Consider the following 18,067-nt stretch of genomic DNA (forward strand, 5'->3'; position numbering starts at 1 on the left):
CAGAGTCAAGACACCACACGAAGCGCTCTCTTTCAGAGCTCTGTCTTCATCCACTTGTTCGGGTCCCAGAGGGCTGTAGTGGGCACTGGGGCTGGTGTGCAGAGCCAGTGTGGCTCTGAGGAGGGACTGGTCTACTCCTTCCCAGGTGGTGATGCCATCTCCTCCCAGGGGCACGTCGGGGAGCTGTCCCCCAAGAAGACGAGGCTTGAGTTATATTTTCTGGATGAATACAGGTGTTTCAGGCAGAGAACACTGTTTCTGAAAAGGCACAGATGAACGAAACAGTGTGGTGAATGTGTGTGTGTGTGTGTGTGTGTGCATGGGTGACAATGACTGAGGCTGAGTCGAAAGGCACGTTTTACCATTTTGAGGTGACAAGCGGTCTAACACAACAATAACCATTTGCAAAGCCGGTCCGTTCCGCAGGGAAGCCAGTCTGGTTTACATCACAGTCGTAGACCATCTTCCGTGCTCTGACCCCAGGCCTTGGTTTCGGGTGAAGCTGCCTGACATCCGGCCTGTCACCCATGCCCCCCAACCTCGAGTCTCCTAGCAAGACTGTCTTCCTTGAGCCTAGAGTCTTCTGAACCACCCGAGTGCTGTGCTTAAGTAAGGCATCATCTGATTACTTCCTTGACAATCTTTCCTCCTTCTACATGGGACCTAAAGTAAATGGCGCATCTTACAGTGAACGCATTTGAGATTCAATGAAGTGTCATTAGTTGGTTGATGTACTTCTCCAAGCTCACTGAAGCAGCACTGTTTCCAGGCTTTCATTGGAGTTGCTCTAGTTTTCTTTGCTTTCTATCCTTGCTTCTAGGACGGTTGTCAGCTTAAACGGGTGTTAATTAGCTACTTGTCAATAACCATGAAATCCGCATGCTTCCGGCACACTCTACCTTTGATGACCTTTTCCTCTGCGATGAATTACGGACTCGGATTCAATATGCAACACTTTTGATGAGAAGAGTTGGAAGCAGTGAAAATTCAGAAATGGACTACATAGCCAACAATAAAAGATGGATTTAACACATCATGAGACACCGCATGATAGCATGCCATCTAGTGTGAAAAATTGTGTTTGTGAAGATCTACATAAATGGCAGGAGAAAATGCTCGCATCCTACTAATACATCAAAAAAGCCGGTTAGATCCAGTATGATCCTGATTCCGGTAAAATAATTATATACCCCTACATACACAAAATATGAGTTTTGTTTTCTTTGTGCTTTTTCTCTGCTTTCCAAATCAATACAGTGAGTTTGCATCAGTTTTATAATAAAAAAAAACATGCTCAGTTCACTACACCTATTTGAGAGGTGGGAAATTCTTCACCGTGACTTTTTAGGGCTAGGTGGGGCTTCTTTAGCTTTTTGTTGGGATTTTGCAGCCCTGAAAGCAGAAACTGAGAGTCTGTGCGACTGTTGCCTGAAGGAAGACAGGGCCATCAGCTGTGGCAGAAAGAAAGCCAACATGACGTTGGGCTTCGTTAAGAAGGATATTGAAACCAGAGTTCGCTGCCCTGCCCTCCTCACACCGGCTGTGGTGCCAACACGTTCTACTTGCTAGGTCTCAGATAAAAATAATAGAGGTTCGCCCCATGATCCAGCTCACGGTAGGCACGCTGCTTTGATTCTTCCTTCTGAAAACATGGAGGATGAGGAGTTACATGGTACATATTTATGAAGCTATCTTGGGTTGGAGTAGGGTGAACATGGATATGACTTTCGACACCTTCCCTGTGTGAAGAAGAGAACATTCCAGAAGAATGAAATGGGTAATCGTAGAAATGAATGGAACACACACACACACACACACACACACACACACAAAATGGAATATTACTCGGCAATCAAAAAGAATGAAATCTTGCCATTTGCAACCATGTAGATGGAACTAGAGTGTATTATGCTAAGTGAAATTAGTCAGTCAGAGAAAGACAAATATCATATGACTTCACCCGTGTGATACAAAACAGACGGACATAGGGGAAGGGAAGCGAAAATAATATAAAAACAGGGAGGGGGACAAAACATAAGAAGCTCTTAAATGTAGAGAACAAACTGAGGGTTGCTGGAGGGGCTGTGGGTGGGGGGATGGGCTAAATAGGCAAGGGGCATTCGGGAGGACACTTGGGATGAGCACTGGGTGTTCTATGTGGTGGATGAATTACTGGATTATACTCCTGAAATTATTATTGTACTATATACTAACTACCTTGGATGTAAATTAAAAAAAAAATAAAATAAATAAAAAATAAATAAAAGGACACACACTGTACACAGCCATTAGTAGCTTCTATAGAGATTATTACCCTCCAAAGGTGGTACAGGTGGGCTATAGAACATCAGAAATGAAGTTAATGGAGTTTGGGCTTATGTCCCTGATCTGGTGACTTCCAGCCTTTGCACCCTTGGGATATAACATTGGAAACACACTTGATAGGATTAAGGATCTGAAGATAGCACTTAATGAGTCAGCAATTATGACAATGCAGCCAATGAGAGCAGTATAGTCATGCCTTTCCATATCTACGAAACATCCACTTGCCTCACGAATTTTTTGTGTTCTTTGCAAGGCCATGGCCCTGATGAGTAGAATTCTTTATTACCCTGGACACGCTCCCTTACATTCTCTCTGGTGGGTTCTTCCACATTGCCCTGAATATGTGCCCCTTCTTCAGAACTCAACTCTATCCCTGCCATTGGTTGAATGTTTGTGTCCTCCCCAAATTCATGTCAGATTCCTTACTCCCACTGGGATGGTATGTGGGGTTGGGGCCGTTGGGAGGTCATTAAGTTTGAATGAGGTCACGAAGGTGGGGCCCTCATGATGGCATTGGTGTCCTTTTAAGAAGAGGAAGAGAGATCAGAGCTGGCTCTCTCTCCATGTTCGGGCACCAGGAAAGGGCCACGTGAGCGCACAATGAGAAGGTAGCTGTCTGCAAACCAGGAACAAGATTCTGACCTGAATCTGACTATGCTGGCCCCTCATCTTGGATTTCCAGCCTCTAGAACTGTGAGAAAATAAGTATCTGTTGTTTAGGCCACCTACCCAGTCTGTGGAATTTTGTTCTGGCAGCCCAAGCAGACTAAGATGGTCCCCTTCCCCCCCTGCAAACTTTACCTGCTCTAAAATGAGTTACATGATATAGTGAGTTCAAAGGGCCACATCTGGGGGCCCCTGAGTGGCTCAGTCAGTTAAGGGGCTGATTCTCAGCCCATGTCTTGATCTCAGGGTCATGAATTGAAGCCCCACATTGGGCCCCATGCTGGGCGTGGAGCCTACAAAAAAAAAAAAGAAAAGAAAAAAAAAGAAAAAAAAGACAAAGAGCCACAAGCATCACTGCCCTACCAGTGTGGGTGCTCAAGTGCATCAAAAACAAATACCATATTTGTTCCGATTTGGTGGCTCACCTGTGAAGGTTGGGGGGTATTGGTTGAGCACCAGTGACCCAGCCTATGCCTTTAGGATTGTTAATAGCCATCTCCAGAGTTTGCTCAGAGAGCTAGCGGCGCTGGGCTACGTGCACGTTTGGTCCCACCCAGGGTGACGCCTCTTATGTTTCTGCAGAACAAATATTTGGAAAATAAATGAACGAGGTATTGGTGTTTCAGAGGCCCCATTGTCAGTAGGTTATTTTCTTTGGTTGTATCTCTGGCAATCTCTGGGGTTGTGACAATTCAACCATTCTTCCTTTCTAGCTCCAATTGCCCAACCCCATGTATAAAATGAGAAAACAGGCTGGGGTGAGGAATGCCACATTCAGGTGAGAGAGGACTTAGCTGGGGGAGACCACTAATTAGAGGAATCTTTCAGCTTAGACCAGCTTCTTAATCTTGGCTTCATGCCAGCCAAAGCTTAACTGGATGGTAAAATAGTGGATCAAATTAAAAGTGTGTGTGTGTGTGTGTGTGTGCATGCACGTCGTTAGTAGACATTAATTTGCATATTGGTTAGCTTGTATATCGATGGCTTCACTGATTAAGCTCTCAAGGCTTTGATCCTCATAGAACCATGATAATTCTGATGGAGCAGGACATGATCTGTTATACGTGCTCATGGGTGGGGGAGGGTGGAATGTATGCACAGACTCAGAAAATTCCGCTGCTGATTCTGATTCACTCCTTGCCTGAGAGCTACTCATTTGGGGGGAATTGTCACCTCACTTTTGCTTCCTCATAAATGATGTCATTTGGACGTCATTTCTCTGGATCGCCCCTCACCCACACCCTGGGCTCCTAGCTTTCTAGGGTTAGGATCAGAGGAAAAGAAGCCAGGTTCATTGATGTGCTAATGAAACACCATTTGCCTGATCTCGCTCTGCAAGAGAGGCGGGCCCCTGTGGGGTTCTATTAATTAAGTGCTGAATCCCAGCGGACAGACAAGTTCCTTCCAAGTATGGAAACATCCTGAAGTCTTTTTCATGGTTGAAAGCTGGGGGGGAGGTTTCAGTTTGCTGGATGGAGGCTCTCAGAGTCTTTGATACTAAAGATGCTGTTCGGGAGGGACAGGACAAGGCTCAGCGAGGTTGGTGACGGGTCCATTGGAAAGGGCCAGCAAGCAGCAGGTCTGGTGTGGGAAGGGAGAGGCCCAAGCCTATGGCCACTCAAAAACTGTGCCGATGCACAGAAAAAGAGCTGGGCTTTTAAAGCAAGCAGGAGAGAAGTACCACCTTCTCTTTTTTCCCCATCACAAGACAAGCAGCTGGACTCTGTTCAGTAGCAGGAGGGGTAAACCCTGAGGGCTGAAACATACGAAGATGTCACTTGGTGTATTAGTTACCTCTTTGCTTCTGTAACAAGCCACACCATACTTGGTGGCTTCAAATAACATGAATTTATTATTTTACAGCTCTGTAGTCAGAGGTCTGCCACAGGAAAATGCTGGCCTGCAGAAACCAGGACTGCCTTCCTTCCTGGAGGCTGTAGGGGAGAACCAGTTTTCTGACTTTTTCCAGCTTCTAGAAGCAGCCTCCATTCTTTGGCTCAGCGTCACGATCATCGGGGATATTCTTCTGTCTCAAAGTCAGCTGATTAGCAACCTTAATTCCATCCACTGCGTTCATTCTGTGCCATGTAACTTGGTGTATTCACAGGTTCGGGGGATGGGGGCAGTGGCATGTGGGGGGACCATTATTCTGCCCGCCATCTTGCTTTTGCTTCTGTGCCTTCAGCATCCGGCACACGGTGTGTCCATTCTGGCAGCAGCTCAGCTCCATGAATTGGGGATCTCGAAGACCCCTTCCTTCTATTTCCAGCTTTTACTTCTCACTTCCCCATCCATAAGTATGTGCAAGGAATCATTTCAGAGCAGAGTTCTAAAAGGTGCACTACTAAATATGCAATTATCATAGAACCTGCCAATTAACTCCAGGGCCTTGACCCCAGAGCGATGAAGGCTTATCTTCACACAAAAATAAATGCTTATGGTAACTTTACTTGTAACAGGCAAAAACTGGAAACAACCCAGATGTCCTTCAACAGGGGAACGGTTATGCAGGTTGTAGCACAGTCACATGACAGAGTACTACGTAGCCCTAAAAAAGGAACGAAAAATCGATACACATAATTACGGACACATCCCTACACAGCATGAGAAAAGGCAACTTCGAAAGTGTGCCTACTGGATGCTTCCAATTATAGAACATTCTAGAAGTAACAACGTTTTAGAAACCAAGAACAGATTGGTGGTTGCCAGGAGCTACCGAGCGGGGAGGGAGGGAGGGAGGGAAGTGTGTTGGGGAGCGGAAGGGCAGGATGAGGGACCCCTGCGGTGACAGAAATGTTCTGTATCTTGACTGTACCAATGTCAATACCCTCGTTCTGATTTTGTACTGTGGGTTTGTAAGATGTTCCCCTGGGGGAATTGAGTGAGAGAGACATAGGAGAGCTCTCTACCATTTCTCACAACTGCACGCGAATCTCCAATTTGCTCAAAACGGTAGATTCACGGGAAGTTGTAAGAAACTTTAATGAAAAAGAAAAAGCCTTTCCACAGGCCAGCAACAGACTCTGGAGAGGTGGTTCGTTACCTTCCACAGCGGCCCAGGGGAGTTCTAAAAGGCCTCCTGTGGGGGCGCCAGGGGGGCTCAGTGGGTTGGGCGTCCGACTTCGGCTCAGGTCATGATCTCACAGTCCGTGAGTTCGAGCCCCCGCGTCGGTCTCCGTGCTGACAGCTCGGAGCCTGGAGCCTGCTTCGGATTCTGTTGTCTCCCTCTTTCTCTGCCCCTCCCCTGCTCACACTCTGTCTCTCTCTCTCTCAAAAATAAATTAACATTAAAAGGCTTCCTGTGTGCCTTGGAGGGTGGTTAGTGGGTTCAGGGCCTATCTCTCACTAAATGTGGGCCACTTTGGAAAACTTCCTATTCCTTAGTTTGGAACATGGGCAACACATTGATTTCCTCCAATCCCGAGAAGTTATTTTTACGCAGGGCATCAAGTGTGTGGGGCCACTGAGGGTCCCAGCCAACAAGGGGGCACATCCCTGATAAGGGGCCACCTGCCTGTCTTCCTCTGTCCTCTCTGGTCCTCTCCTTCCAGGCTTCACAAATGCCCTGGGCAGAGGGTGCCTGAGGCCGGGACCTGCCCGCTACACCGAGGGGGCCGGCGGAGGAGGAGTGTGTGTGCAGTGGGTTGGGTCCCCTGCTCCGTGGACCGGGCATGGCCACGTGCAGGCTGCAGGCGGGCAGGGCCACTCAGGAGAGAGCTGGCTCAGCCCTACCCACGAGGCGGCTCCTGGCTGGCTCTGGGGCTGGCTTTGCTCAAGGCCAGAGCTGTCAACTCTGTCCTTTTGAAAATGAGCAACAAAGGGGAAAAGGAAAGAAAAGAGAAAGGGGCGGGGGTGGGGGGGCAGCCCAGGGGGGGAGTGGGGGAGGCACGGGCTGAGAGAACAGGTGGGGACTATTTAAACAGAAGGCCTGACTCAGCCTTTTTCTTTCACTGAATTTCCAAAGGACTGTTTGTTTTAGCTCCCCCCCCCCCCCCCCCCCCCCCCCCGGCCCCTGGCTGGAGCGGGCTGGGGGCCCTTCTCTGGGGGAGAGAAGGAGCTGGGACTGTGGTAGGGAGGACCCGCACAGCAGGCATCCTCTGGGCTCACGGGGCCCGGGGGTAGGCGGGTCATTTTGCTCACTTTCTGCTCTCTGAGCTCCAGGGGCAACATTTCGTCCTGGGCTCTCATCTAGGGAAACTCTGGGCACTCGCAGAGGCTGGAGGAGCGGGGATGAGAAGCTTGGGGGAGAGCCGTGAATGTGCCCCCACCGCTCCAAATGGAGAAGCGGAAATAAATGCCATATGAGAAGAGGAGGCAAATGCCAGATTCTAGGCATTGATCTCGAAAATGTGCAGTTGGAAAGAATGACCAAGGTGGGGAAAACAGATTTCTCAGGTCTCCCGGGTCTAATACAGAAAGTCACTGTTCTCTTCCCACAGGAATGCCTACACTTTCTGAGTTCTTAGTTCCATGATTATATTCGCAAATAAGGCAGAGTGTGGGACTTGTAATTAGCTCCTGGCAAACCACACCTCCTACAGGAAGGCCTCCAGGTCACCTTAAAAAGAGTTACATTTGTATTTGGTCTCTGCAAGTGCTCTTTCTCTCAGTGAATTCACCTTGGACTGGCATTTATAACCCCAGGCGCTCAGTAAGGTGCAGTTTATGGCAGAGCACAATTTGTAAATCTAGGGAGGTGTGCTTTTGTTTAAGCGATCACATTGAAAGCTAATTGCTTTCAAAGGGCTCAGCCTTATTGGGCCATCATTAGTGCCTACGAATAAATGATGCAGTTTTAGGATTTGAAAGATTTCTCCCTGGGGTGTCAGACTCCACCTGAACTCAAGAGTGGAATACATTTGGCCGAACACAAAGCTGCATTTCAAGGAACAGATAAGTAGCATTAAAGGAGAAGTGTAAATAGGCTTCCAATTCGTGAATTTGCTGGCCCACTCCCACCCCCACGAAGTCTACAAGACTGTAGCTCCCCGCATCTTATCAAGAGATGAGTCTGGGGCAGACCCACAATATTTAAGCATTTTTTAAAAAATGTTTATTTATTTTTGAGAGAGAGAGAGAGAGAGAAAGAGAGAGAGAGTGAGCGGGGCAAGTGCAGAGAGAAAGGGAGACACAACATCCAAGCAGGCTCCAGGCTCTGAGCTGTCAGCACAGAGCTCTACCCAGGACTCGAACTCACAAACCCTGGATCATAACCTGAGCCAAAGTTGGACGCATAACCAACAGAGCCACCCAGGTGCCCCAGACCCACAATATTTTACCTGGTTGTTTTGCTTGACATCAAAATCAGATTTTAAAAATAAAAATAAAAATATATGCTACACATTTTCAACGTAAGCCAATTTGTCTAATAAAATGATGAAAAAAAATCCCCCAAATCAAACCGAAACAACTTGGGAATCACCCCCACATGACCAGATTCATAACCCATCTGGAAGAATATTCTCACACCCTGAAGGTGTGATCAGATCCACCCCCTACTTTAGCAGGGGACTGGAGGAGGGGTAGGATCTGTGCCTTACCAGTCCTCTGGTGAGTTGGGAAAGACATTTGCTCCTCTACTCTGAAAAAAGAAGGTATTGGGTTAAAGGAGAGGTCTTTCACCCCTGAGGATCCCAGGATTTCTTTCATTGTGTGAACTCCATGTTGTGGAATATATGCAGTTAGGATCTTTAAGGATAATGTTCTAGATCCCAAATCTTGAAAATCAAAACCATCGCTGCCAGTTAATGCACAGTTGCTATTTATCATAGGGTGTTTATTTAATTTCAGTAAAAAAAAAAAAAAAAAAACACAAAAAAACCCCTGCAGTTATTCTGTTAAGTGCCAGATCCCTTCCTACGCTCCACATGCTTGATCTCCTGTATCCTCATCAAAACTCCTCAAGGCAGATACGATTATGTTACCTTTTCATAAGGTGTCATACTTATGACACCAATTTTAGTATTTATTCATTTGACGCTAAGTCTTAGAACTTGCCCAAGGGCACACAATTGGTAGAAAGTAGTGTAGTTGGCATTTGAACCCACATCTATTTTAATCCAAGACCCGCATTCTTTTCTTTCATCAATACTGCCTAACAGCCCAAACATAAAATATTGCTACCATTTCATTTAGATTGTTGGCTTTCTTTCAGGTTCAGTTCCTATTCTGCCTTTCAACATCCAGAACATAGCCCATGAACCTTTATCAGACGCCTGGTTGGGACTACAAGATAAGCTACCCTAAACACTCTTGTGCTCCCAAAGACACCTTCAAGAAAGTGAAGAGACAATTCACAGAATGCGAGGAAATAGTTTACAAATCATGTAACTGATAAGGGTCTTCTATCTAAAAATATATAAAGAATTCTTACAGCTTAACAATAAAGTGGGTGATGGGCATTGAGGAGGGCACCTGTTGGGATGAGCACTGGCTGTTGTATGGAAGCCAAATTGACAACAAATTATATTTAATTAAAAAAAAAAACAAAAATAAATAAACATTAAAAAAAAAAGACAACCCAATTAAAAAATGGGCAAAGGACACACATTTCTCCAAAGAAGATATATAAATGGCCAATAAGCACATGAAAATACTCTCATTATCATTAGCCATCAGGGAAATGCAAATCAAAACCAGCAATGAGAAATCACTTCAACCTCATGAGGATGTTATGATCAAAATGGCAGGTAATAATGAGTATTGGTGAGGATGTGGAGAAATTCGACCCCTCATACGCTGTTGGCGAGAGTGTGGACTGGTGCTGCAGCCTATGTGGAGATTAGTCTGGTGTATCCTCAAAAATTTAAATGTAGAGTTACCATAAGACCCAGAAATTCTAAGAATAAACTTAACCAAAGAGGTGAAGGACCCATATTCTGAAAACTGTAAAACACTGATGAAAGAAATACAAGATGATGCAAAGAAATAGGCGGACATTCCATGCTCATGGGTTAGAAGAACAATTATTGTTAAAATGTCTATACTACCCCAAAGCAATCTACAGATTTAATGCAATCTCTATCAAAATACTGACAACATTTTTGGCAGAACTAGAACAAACAATCCTAAAATTTGAATGGAACCACAAAGGAGCTCAAATAGCCAAAGCAATCTTGAAAAAGAAAAACAAAACAGGAGGTATCACAATTCCAGACTTCAAGTTATATTACAAAACTGTAGTCATCAAGACGGTATGGAGCGGTCACAAAAACAGACACATAGATCGATGGAACAGAGTAGAAAACCCAGAAATAAACCCGCAACTGTATGGCCAATTAATCTTTGACAAAGGAGGAATGAATATACAATGGGAAAAAGGCAGTCTCTTTAACGAATGGTTTTGGGAAAATTGGACAGTGATGTGCAAAAGAATGAAACTGGACCGTTGTCTGTCACCAAACAGAAATGAATTAAAGAGCTAAATGTGAGACCTGAAACCATAAAAATCCTTGAAGAAAATACAGGCAGTAATTTCTCTGATGTTGGTCATAACATTTTGCTAGAAATCTTTTGAGGCAAGGGAAATAAAAGCAAAAATACACTATTGGGACTACGTCAAAATAAAAAAGTTTCTGTACAGCAAATGGAAACAGTCAATAAACCTAAAAGCCAACCTGCTGAATGGGAGAAGATATTTGCAAATGACATAGAGGATAAAGGGTTAGTATCCAAAATATATAAAGAACTGATACAATTCAACACCCCACGACAAATAACCCAATTAAAAAATGGGCAGAAGACATGAAAAGACATTTCTCCAACGAAGGCATCTAGATGGCCAACAGACACATGAAAAGATGTTCAACATCACTCATCATTGGGGAAATGCAAATCAAAACCACAATGAGAGATCACCTCGCACCTGTCAGAATGGCTAAAATCAACAACACAGGAAACAATAGGTGTTGGCAAGGATGTGGAAGAAAAGGAATCTTCGTGCACTGTTGGTGGAATGCCAACTAGTGTAGCCGCTGTGGAAAATAGTATGGAGGTTCCTCAAAAAATTAAAAATACCATATCATCTTGTAATTCCACTACTGGGTATTTGCTCAAAAAAATACAAAAACACAAATTCAAAGGGATACATGCACCCCTATTTTTATAGCAGCATTATTTACAATAGCCAAGATATGGAAAGAGCCCAAGTGTCCATCAACTGATGAATGAATAAAGAAGATGTGGTATATATATATATATATATATATATATATATATATATATACAATGGGATATTATTCAGCCATAAAAATGAATGAAATCTTGCCATTTGCAAAGATGTGGATGCAGCTAGAGAGTATAATGCCAAGTGAAATAAGTCAGTCAGAGAGAGACAAATACCATATGATCTCACTCATATGTGGAATTTAAGAAGCAAAACAAATGAGCAAAGAAAAGAAAGAGAGAGAGAGAGAGGGAGAGAGAGAGAGGAAAGAAACCAAGAATCAGACTCTTAACTGATGGTGGTTACCAGAGGGGAAGGGGAGAGGGGATGGGAGAAATAGGAAAGGGGATCGAAGAGTACACTTACGATGATGGAAAAAAATGATAAAATAAAAAAGTACTTATTTCAGGATATAGTAAAGGCAATTACATATAGAATTATGAAAAAAGGAAACCCTGCAATTCCAATCCTAGTATGTACCCAGAAGAACTGGAAACATGTCCATGCAAAGACTTCTACATGAATGTTGATAGCAGCATTGATAACAGTCCAAGAGTGGAAACAACCCAGATGTCCATCAAGGGATGAATGGATAAACCAAATGTGGTCTATCCTTACCATGGAATAGTATTTGGCAATAAGAAGGCATGAAGAACTGACTCACGCTACAACATGGCAGAACCTTGCAGACGCTATGCTGAGTGAAAGCAGCAGACAGAAAAGACCACATGTTGTATGATTCCATTTATAAGAAAGGTCCAGAACAGGTTAAGTCTATAGGCATAGAAAGAAGAACAGAAAGAGATTGCCTAGGTTGGAGGGCTGGGAAGGAATGGGTAGGAGAGGAGGCAATGCTAAACGGTTTATTTGGGGGTGATAAAAAAAAAAGGTTTTAAAATTGATCATGATGGTGGTTGCATTCTGGCTAATTAGTGACCCTGTGCATATACTAAGAACCATTGAATTGTACATTTTACACTTGATCTTAGCCAAAAGGCTGGGAAGTGATGAATTGTACATTTTAAATGGATGAATTGTATGGATTGTGATTTAAATTTTGATAAAGCTGTTAAAACAACAACAACAACAACAATTCAGTGCTGAGCTTCCTGCAATCTTGGTAAGAAATGAGCATTGGAATAATCAAGTGCAGCTTTGCAGAGGAGGTGGGATTTGCGCTGAGTCATGAGAAAGAGCTGGATTGACCGTGGAGAAGTGGCTTGAGGTCTTTCCTGGCTTGGTTGGGGGGGACATTGTCAGCCAAGGCCTGGAGACAGGGGTGGCCTTGCAGGTGTGGGGGCAGTGAGACGGTCTCTCCGGCTAGAGACGAGGGTGCATTGGGGATCTCCTGCAGGAGGACAATGGACGGAGGGGATGCAATCCGAGGGCCCTGGAATCCAAGGTAGGGCACCTGACTCCACAGGGAGGGCGACGCTGAAGTTCCTGGAAGCATCTGATGAAAGCGGTGCTTTAGAGAAAACTCTTGCCGCCCTGGTCTTCTCCACGTACCTTCCTCTTACCTGGAATGCCAGGTCCCTTCTCCGATTCGTCAACTTCTATTCAACTTGGATGAGCAGCTTGAACGTGTGCGTATTCCATCCTGGTGGGGGATGAGAACCAGGGCCTGGGGCAGGGCAGCCGGGGGTGCTGCCCTGAGGAGTCCTTGCGTGATGGACAGCTCGATGGCCGTCTTCCTGAGGCCGCGCCGGGACGTGCATCGAAGACAGAGGGGAGGGCACACGTGGGGCTGGAGATGTCGTGGACAGAATCCGTGGAGAACGTGTGAGGAGGAGAGCTGAGGGCGAAGCTCAGGGTCAGGGTTCCCCAGCTCAGTCCAGAAATGGCTTTGCAGTGCCTGTGTCCGGGAAGTGGGTGCTATGCAGGAGCCAAGCTGAGCTGAACAAAATGTCGTGTCCCTGGGCTCTCCTTTCAAGAGATCCAGTCACCTCCTCCTCTTCGCATGTACCTCTGTTCCACCACCTATTCGAGTGTGGTGTTAGCACTTGCCTGTTTCTCTCCCTTCGACAAGACCGTAGACTCCTGGAGGCTGGTGACCCTGGTGTTTCACTCCTCTGTGGTTCTGCCCCAATCCCGTATCCTGCCTGACACACTGTTTGTGCTCAGCAGACACATCTTTGGTCTTTCCAATCTATGTACTCCTCCCCAACCTTCCTCAAAGCTTTCAGGAGGAAAGTTAAGGGCTTTGAGAACACGCTGGCCAACTTCTTAAAGTTCTTACAGTTCCAGTGGTTGGCATCTACTCATTTGACACCGTCTAGTGAGTGCCATGAAGGCGATGTCACAACGGTTGACTTCTGCTCTGGTTCTCACGTGTCTCTTGGTTCCTGCTGACCTCCAGGGAAATCACAAGTATAAATACCTGGCTTTTTTGGGGGGGGGGGTGGGGATGGTTCTGGGTCATTTGCCTCTTCATCTGCTACACGCGTTAATTTAGACGGTCTCTCCAGCTAGAGGCGAGGATGGGTTGGGGATCAGAGGAGTTAGAGCAGGGGAAGTTAGCCCTAGAGCTGGGGTTTGCAAGAGGCAGTCTGGCTCCGAAGTTCACCCAACCAGCCTCGACGGTATAGGGGTCTTGACCTTGTGCTTTCTTGATTTCAGTGTTTCCTACATCCTCAGAAGAGAAGCTCCTTCTCTGGGGCTGAGCTCTGGTTTTCGCCCTGCTCACCGGTGAGGAGATTCAGACAGGTTCTGTGGCCAGTCACGCTGGGGTCGTGGAGTGGCGCTCGCTCCTGTAAGGACCTCCAACATGTATCTGGAATCCCGCCTTGCACGGTCACACCTGACTGGGGAAAAATCAGGTCACCGCAAATCCCCAGATGTGACTTCTCTGCTCTGCTGATGTGTTTTGAGAACTCTATCCAGTCCTCCCTCTAAGTTCTCACAGATAGATTTTGGGACCCTTGAAGAATGCCTCATATATCCGGCACACATCAGTCCTCTGCACCTTCTCCCCTGGACGCCATCATCTTGAAGTCGCCTGCCCCAGCTCCCTGGCAGGGCACCTTCGACTTTGCAAATGCCGCAGGAGGCTGCCAACAGGGGCTGGTGCCTGAGTGCCCTGCAGTGGGGAGGAGATTAAGTGTCCTCTAAGAGCTCTGAGCACAGTTCCAGGAGAGGGCACTCAGAGGGGGCAGACAGCCCTTTGAATCTGGGGACTGCTCACCTAGGGTGCCATTGATTTGGAGACAGTGCCAGTAGCTGCGTGCAGAGGCTATTCTGGGCAAGGAGAACATCACGGGCGACACACACAAGGCTGTCGTCTGAGACTACGGAGTTGTGCTCTGCGCAGAGCCCTGAAGTCAGCTGGAGCTGCCCTGAATTTGTCATGAATTCACATCCTACCTGATTGCGCAGAGCCCAGGCAAAGCGCTGTCTCCTCCCACCCCAGCCCATCTTGGACTTTCGTAGCATTTATCATCGGGGGCAATCAACAAGCATTATATTGACAGCCCGCTGCTGGCCTCACTCTGCTTTCCATCTGGCATCTGTGGAGAAGCGCTCTCCCCGCCCCCTTGCCTCACTGGAGTTGGGTGGGGTGGAAATGAGTCAGGACGTCTAACCTCTTGAGTCTCCTCTCCCCTGTTGCAAAGCTTTTCTCATTATTCAGCATCCATTGCGTGGTTGGCATCACGACAATACATGGCCTGGAGCTGGGTTTCCTGGAGCCGCATTTGGATTGGGTGCTCGAAAGTGATGAGACGGGGCATGGAGGGGAGTGGAAGATGGGTCCCTGGCTGTGGCAGCCTCAGAAGCTCTTCTATCGCAAGCTCCTGAGTGATGTTTGGACTCTTGTGGGGACACTTGCGAATTATTGGCCAAGTTCTTTGGGGGTAAAAAAAAAAAAAAAAGAAAGGAAAAGAAAGAGGAGAGAATACTCTCAGACAAGTACAGCAGAGGAATCAGAACAGTTACACGGCATCTCTAAAAAGGCAGGCAAAGGGAAGGTGGGACTCATCAGGGACCCTGATATTCGGGGACCCACACGCAAGTTCTCATCACCACATGCTGCTGCCTCATAGAGACGGAGATTTCTAGATGCTGCTCACTTGGAATTCTCCAGCAGAAACTGGCTCCCTCCTCCTCACAGGACTATAGGTTCTGTGACTTGTAACTAGGTTAGCAACAAAGGAAACCACATCACAGCCTTATAAAGGGGCCGTGGAGGTGAGACTGCCTTCGGGGAGAGGGCTGGTGTTCCTTGATATTTGAGAACAAGAGTCAGTCCTTACTTTCTGAAAAGAAGCAGGATAGCGATGAAAAGGAGCCAGCCCAGGAGGTGAGTGTTCGGAGGGGCTGTTCGAGCTCCCACCCGTAAGCTTTTGAGAATAATGACATCACAGCAGCTTCAGAGATTGGGGGTGTTTGGGACCGCGCTGGAAGTCTGTGGAAGCTGAGTGGGAGGGGAGAAGGGGCACCTAAAAATACTCCATGGAGGAAGGGCCCATGAGGTCACCCCCCAGGACACTCTGCCCACCTTGGCTGGACTCCGGTTCCAGTCGCTTGTCCAGCTCTGAGTACAGACATTTGAATGGAGCTGGAGCTCAAGAGCGAGTGTTGACTGATGGGTGGCTTCAGAGGGACACAGGGAGCCCACAGAGGGCTCAGAAGGGGGGCCAGAAGTGGTGACATGGCTGCAAACTACAGCTCAGTGGCAAGGTCAAGGCAGTGGGACTGGTTTCACTTGGACAGGAGTGGGCTGGAAGCATGGGCTGGGGAAGGGCCGTTCTGGGCCCCCGGAAAGGTCAGGCCTTGGCTCTTCCCCTGCAGCGTGAGGCAAGAATCAGAGCATGGCTAGTCCTGGGGATGGGCTGTGAGTTCCTGGAGCACTGGGAGCCCCACAGCAAGGCAGAGCCGCATTTTCAGGTCATCGGCACAGTTGTCTCCTTCTCTAAATGGCAGACATTAGGGCTTCCAGCCATCACAGCTCACAAATCCCAAAAGGCCTCCAGCTGAGAAAAATGACTCCTCCGTGGTGTGTTTCCGAAAGCTGGCACGGGGGTGCTGGGGACAGTCACGAACAGGTGGGGAGCCTACGTGGTAGCCATCGATCGCCTTCCGCATGAGGTCACCCACTTGCACACTGGACCTTGGAAAGGAAGACAGGAGTGAGGCCAAATGGGGATGTAAAGATTCTTTCCCCGGGGGAAGGGAACAAATTCGTACATATGGAGCCCTTAGGATGTGCCAAGAACTTTACATGGGTTTCCCGTTTAAGTTTTTAATAATGCTGTGGGGGTAGGAGAAGGACAGTTTTTCTTCCATTTTATAGATTAGGAGGTGAAGGCAGAGATTAAACAATTTACCCAAACTTGGGGAAAGAGTTGTACCACTGGGGTTTGAACCAGAGCAGGTCCAATTCCAGAACCTGTCTACCGTTGGTGAGGGCTCTGGAGAGTTTTTGTCACCTGCAGTGTTCATCGTGGGTACCCCGGGGGAGCATCTAGGACAGGCTCACTTCTGACTCTCAAAGAGTTTACGTCTAAGTTAAGAGCAGGCCAGTAGAAAAGTTATCTGGCACCCCTCCCCAGCTCTTAGCTTGGGATCTGATGTAAGTGGAGGGTCCAACATGGAGCATCCCTGGGATTCCCCACCCCCCTCACTCCCCAGGATGAGAGAGAGGTTGTGTGGAGCAGAGGAGGGATGTGGTCGGTGTGTCTGGAAGCAGTGAAAGAGATACAATCCCCAAGCTTGGGTGTCTGGTTCCCCCAGCCTGGAATCTGAACCGAACCATTTTCCATGGGCAAATTAGCTGAACAATCCAGCCCACAAAGGGAGCAGCTCTGATGTGTCCGTTAACAAGCTTAGAGGGGAGGGGTGGGGGTGGGGGGGTGCACGCAGCTAAGAGGGGAAGGAGGGGAACGTTGGCGAGAAATCCACCTTCTCCTGTTTGCTGTCTTGAGTCCAGCCATCGTTCTTGGGAACCGGGGAGGGAGGCTGGTCTGATTTCCCTATGCTCTGAACGGTGGGAATTTTTTTTTTTTTTTTTTGTTGGTGGCAGATTATATTTTCTTGAGGTGGTTTGAATTACACCTGCCCCATTTCATTTAATTAGGGCTGATGCTGCTGCCTATTGTGTCCAATGGGCCCTCCTGCATGAATAAATAGTAACATGTTTGTTTTCTTTCGGGTGGGGCTTTTTTTTTTTTTTTTTTAATGATGGGGTTGGCAGAGAAGAGAGGGTACAGGAGTGATGATGAAATCATCAGCAAAGAAGGCGAGTGAGTTCTCACCCCGCCGAACCTGCAGCGGTGACTCTTCCCGCCCCCAGCTTCTTCTTGGACCCAATTGTACACAGTGTATTCAGTGCCTACTCTGTTTTCACCTCTGTCCCCCAGCCAGGCTTTCTTTCCGTCTGTGTATACCTGGGAACCAGGCATTTCCTCCTTCTGTTCCACGTGTCTCCCCTGTCTCTTCTCATTTCACTGTAGTTTTCCATCCACCACACCCCCTTCTCCATAGCTTCTGGCTATTCCAGGATCATCAACAGAGAACTTGTTGAACGAGCCATGATTCGGTCTTGCCATGGAATGTTATGAAGCCAGGAAAAAGAATGAAGAACTCAATATATGTTGGCTTGGAATGCTTATCAAGAAGAGCTGTAAAGGAAAAAAGTGTTCTAAATAGTATGCTCCCTTTGTATAACAGAGGAAGGCTTGTGTGCAACATAATATTTCTGCAAATACGCAAAAGAACCATGAACAGTGGTTATTTCCAGGGAAGGGACTGGAGCCCAGACATGGGGAGGGGTCTGCTCTTACTTATATTGTATAACTTTTTGTGCGATTTGATATTTTTTATTATCATGTGCACGCATTACTTTTTGCAATAAAGAATTGATTTATAGAAGGAAAGCACAGAAGGTAAAAACATAATTTAAGACATTATATACTT

This window comes from Leopardus geoffroyi, chromosome C1 (assembly GCF_018350155.1).
Source record: "Leopardus geoffroyi isolate Oge1 chromosome C1, O.geoffroyi_Oge1_pat1.0, whole genome shotgun sequence".
Taxonomy (NCBI): Eukaryota; Metazoa; Chordata; class Mammalia; order Carnivora; family Felidae; genus Leopardus; species Leopardus geoffroyi.